General features: G+C 37.2%; 1 non-coding gene across 1 annotated transcript; it reads right to left on the bottom strand.

Annotated features, from left to right (window-relative positions):
* Positions 1-1,616: 1,616 nt before the first annotated feature.
* On the bottom strand, positions 1,617-1,722 carry LOC138876650 (small nucleolar RNA R71). The gene has a single exon (XR_011401992.1). It is a non-coding gene; the product is annotated as a small nucleolar RNA R71 (small nucleolar RNA).
* Positions 1,723-5,324: the final 3,602 nt, after the last annotated feature.

Raw genomic sequence — 5,324 nt, 5'->3', positions numbered from 1 at the left:
ACATAAGAAATTTTGATACCTACGGGGTTGTTTCCCCCTCACGAAGTTAGACAGGAGACTTACCTCGCTCCGAAGTTCTATAACCGAATCCAACGCCTCTCTAACTCTTCAATTCAAAGCTAAACGATCTAAAACTAGTCAAATAACATGCACACCAATAAGAATATACTCCAACACTCACAATTAATTAATTTATAAAAATTTCCAACTCCGCTCGAAAAATCAACCCTCGGACCCATGTGCCTGGATTATGAAATTCTTTGGAGATAATCATTAGCCATAACACCATGAACTTAAACATATAATTTATTCCTAATTTCATGTCCAATTTTGTGGTCAAAATCCAAACATACCAAATTGTAGGTTTTCTGCAAAGAAAAAAACCCACAATTTCCATAGCTTTTCATATTTTAAATCCACAAACAATCCTTGTATTTAACTTACAATGTGTAGAAATCTCTTACCTCAAGATTGATGATGAAAATGACTCCTTCAAATCTCCCAAGCAAGAGAGAAATGAATTAAAAATGAGAGAATCACGACCTTGCAAGCTATAATCTGCCCAGGCGGCCTTCTTCCCAAACGCAGCAAGTCCATCACATTCATGAAGCACAACCAGCTTTTGCTCCCAAATCCTTCATCGTGTTCATGAAGACAGGCTCACGAACCCGATGCCTTACCCGGCCTGACCATCAAGAACGTGGCACCATCCCCGTGAAAGCGTAGGACAAGACTCCCAAGCCCAGTTTCTTTTACGCGAATGCGACTAGTCCATCGCGAACACGGAGCACAACTGCCCAAACCTTCATGAATGCGACTTCCTTATCGCGAACACATTGAAAAAAGGCCTCCAGTCTAAATCCTTCTTTCGGAACACGTCTCTTCCTCCGTGTTCGCGAAGAACAAAACCAGCACCAACAAACAGTAATAGCAGATCATTCAAACTTGGTCTGAAACATATCTGAGGCCCCCAGAACCCCGTCCAATAGCACCAACCAGTCCTAAGAAATGACACAAACCTAATCAAGGCCTCAAATCACACCAAACAACATCTAAACTACGAATTGACGATCAAAACCCTTCATTCAACTTTCAAACTTCGTTGAACGCATCCGAATTACACTTTTACATCCCAAAATGATGCCAAACTATACGTGCAAGTAACAAATCACGATACAAACCTATTCCTAGGCTCTAAACTCCAAACGGACATCGATTATACCTAATTCTACTTCAAACTAAACTTAGGAAATTCTAAAATCTTTAAACTGCCAACTTTCCACAATAAGCGTCGAAATGCTACCGGACCACCCGATACTTAACCCGAACATACGCCCAAGTCCGAAATTATCATACAAACCTATTGGAATATTCAATTATTTATTTTGAGGTCATTTACTCAAAAGTCAAACCTTGGTAAACTCTTCCAACTTAAAGCTTCCGAGTTGAGAAATTTCCATCCGAATTAACTCCAAACTTCCCGAAATTTGATTATGTCTACACATACAAGTCATAAAACATGAAGTGAAGCTACTCAATGCCTCAAATCACCGGACAACGGGTCATTACAGACTCAGAAATTTTTGAATAAATATTTTTCCCCTTCTAAAACCACTAAATTAAGACAAGATATATCTAATTACTTGTAGACAGACATCGAGTTTGTTTATCAAGCTTGGAAAAGATAAAAAGCAATGCTAAAAAATGCCCACATCATGACATTCTTGAATATATGTAATTGTAGATTTTCTCTCTCAGGTTAAACCCCTCTTCTAGACATGTGATAGATGCAGCTGCATGAGGTTCCTTAATGGGAAAGACCACAGAAGAAGTATTGCAGTTGTTGCATGAAATTTTTGAGAATGTCATCCAATGGCCATCTGAGCATATAATCATTAAAAATGCTGCCACGATAATCAGGTAGATGCTTTAAATATACTAGCGCAGCAGATTGTTTCTTTGGCACAAAAGTTTGAATCATTTCAGGTGAATACTTGTCACGACCCCAATTTTCCTCTGTAGGATGTCGTGATGGAACCTAGTCTCTATGACTAGGTAAGCCTAACGTTTACTAAGAACTTGGCAAAAAAATTTAAATAAGTACTAAAACACATCTGATAAACCGATATATACTTCAGAAATAGAATACCAACCATACACTCCCCAAGACCAGTGGAACCGAGTCATGAACTCTATAGAGTAAGCAAAAATATCTACTACAATACTGTCTGAATGAATAATATAACAGTAGTAAAAGTAAAGAAAGGTGAGTCCGATGCATGCGGATGCCGAGCATGCATACCTTGATGTCTCGGTAAGCAGCTAACAGTCGATCACTAACATCCAGCATGAGCAGGCGTACCTAGATCTACACAAAAAAAAGTGCAGAAGTGTAGTATGAGTAAACCATAACGGTACTCAATAAGTATCAAGCCTAACCTCGGTAGAGTAGTGATGAGGCCAGGTCAAGACACCTATTAGGATATAATAAGCAAAATTAAAATGTGATAACAAGAAGTAGTGGAAAGCGGAGAAATATGTAATGTGAAACAAATCAACAACGTAGGCTAACGAAAGGGTTGAAGCATTAACTTAACATAAATGAAACAATTGACAGGAAGCACAATGATTATATACGGACCTTAACTGATAGAACAAGAAGGGTTCTCACAAAATAACCCTTTTGCAACAAGAATAAATAACGAGAACCACAACAAGGTACCGCCTCGTGTACAATAAGATTCACAATCGAGGCACCGCCTCGTATTCACATATTTTAATTTAACTCACAATCTTTCCTTATACCGACGCATAAGCCTAAAATTCAAATAGGTTTTGAAAATATTTTTGCCCGAAATAGCTACACACACTTTAGCCCACCTTATGAAGTCGCGTGGCTTCACGCAGTTCCCCTACAAGCAACACGCACATGAGTCCCACCTTATGATACCGCATGCACATTAACTCCTAGCCTTATATTGCCGCATGTGCATCAATATCAAATGACAATAACAACTTGCACCACAAGTGCTCATATGTCACAACTTCCCAACAATTAACAATTTCAATGTTTCCACAACAATAGCCCATGGATCCACCACAACGTGTACAAGAATATCAAGAATAATAATGATTGTAAAATTCTGAACAAGAGAGATATCTCAAAGATTATCAAGTTCGCCTCAAAGTGATACGGCTTTCACAACTTCAAGACCAATAACTCAACAATTAAAAAGGTAATGTGTAACCATGAACTAGACACAAATAACTCACAATGGAAGAGATAACATGATTTCAAGTAAGAATAATAGCAACAAAAGAGATAACTTGTAACAATGACCTCGAATATTGATAATCAACAATGACAGAGATAACACGTACAATGACTTCAAGTAATGATAATCAATGATGAAAGAGATAACATGTAATGATAAAAGGGGCAACAAGTTCAACTAAAGCATGATCAATTTATCAAGTAGGTTGTAGAATAAGTGTTAAACAAGTAATTTAAGGCATGTAAGGATAGACTAACGCAAGTAAAAGTAGATTGACTTTGAGAATTTAGAACATGATATGATATTTCAATTAAAGTATGGAAACTGTCTAAGTAGCCTAAACCAATTAAATACCATGTACAACCCGTGTACCAACTCATCAACTTGTATACACGGCTTCCTCATAGCATAAATGAATCAATCAATACCAATCGTAAGGTGTAGCTCCCCCACACAAAGTTAGGCAAGATACTTACCTCAACTTGGCCAATTCAACCCTCGAAAATAGCTTTTCTCTTAAAATTCGCCTCCACATTACTCAAATCTAACCAAAATTGACTTAATATTATCAAACAATGCAAGGGAAATCAATCACAATAGATAAAGCTATGATCTTTACACTTGTTCCAAAAAGTCAACAAAAGTTAACCCGAGGCTTGTCCATTCAAAACTCGGGTCCAATGGTAGATTTCGGCAACCCATGACCACATGAGTTCATATATGTGATTAGTTTCAAAGTCCAAATCGACTCTCAAAACTCAAATTCATATTTTTCAAAAACTCGACAAAGGTTCACAAATTTTCACTTTGATTCACATGATTTTAATGTTAAAATCTAAGATATATTGATGGGATATGATTGAAAATAGATTAGAATCACATACCCAAAATTTGTAGATGAAAATCCCCTTTCCAAATCGCCTCCTACCGAGTCTAGGTTTCCAAAATGAGAGAATATGAGATGAAATCCTGACTTCCAACCTTTATGTTCAGCTGCAGTTATCGCAATTGCGAATAAAGTCTCGCAATTACGGCACTGACAGAGTTAGAGAACTTCTCGTAAATACAAATATGGGTTCGCAATTGCGAAGCCTATTCCCCTCGCAAAAGAGACAAAGACCATCGCAAATGAAAACCTAGCCCATCGCAAGACTTCTTCGCAAATGCAACCCAGGCATCGCAATCGCGATACCTGTGGTTTCCCTACTATATTCTACATTATTGAATTCAAAACTTTCTAAAAAATGTCTGAAACTCATCCGAGCCCCCGTGGCTCCAAACCAAATATCCATACAAGTCTAAAAACATCATACAATCTCACTTGCTTTCAAATCACAAAAATAACATCTAAAACTACGAATCGAACACTAAAACGCATGAATTTCAAAGTAAAGTTCAAGAATCTCTAGAATTACAACTAGACGTCCGAATCCTATCAATTCAACTCCAAATGATACCAAATTTTGCAGACAAGTTCTAAATAGAATAAAGGACCTATTCCATGTTCCAAAATCATATTTCGAACTTGATAGCTAAAAGTAAATCTACGATCGAACGTTTCAACTTCAAATTGTCAAATTTTGGCAAAATAACACAAATCAACCTACGGACTTCTGAAATCAATTCCGGGCATATGCCCAAGCCCCAAATCACAATACAAAGCTATAGGAACCATCAAAACACTGTTCCTATGTCATTTTTACTAAAGTTAAAGTTTGGTCAATATTTCTACTTTAAGGTTTTAAGTCAATAATCAAAGGGTCCAAATTAGCCCGAAAGCTTCCTGGAACGAAACTAACCGACCCTACAAGACATAAAATCATAAGAACATATGTGTGAAGCATGAAAAAAGGGTAACGCGGCGCAATTACATAAAACGATCGATCGAGTCGTTACAATACTCAATAGTCAAGTCAGTCTGAGACCTGTGAAATATGTGGAGAGAACAATCTGAACCATGAATGCCAAGAAATCAATCAAATTTATGAACAAGTCAATGCAATCAATTACAAGCAGTACACTTTTAGAAGTCCAATGGCACAAAAACAT

The sequence above is a fragment of the Nicotiana sylvestris genome, chromosome 8, assembly GCF_000393655.2.
Source record: "Nicotiana sylvestris chromosome 8, ASM39365v2, whole genome shotgun sequence".
In the NCBI taxonomy this organism is placed as follows: domain Eukaryota; kingdom Viridiplantae; phylum Streptophyta; class Magnoliopsida; order Solanales; family Solanaceae; genus Nicotiana; species Nicotiana sylvestris.
The sequence above is the reverse complement of the archived record's forward strand: the minus strand, read 5'-3'. Positions and strand labels throughout refer to the sequence as shown.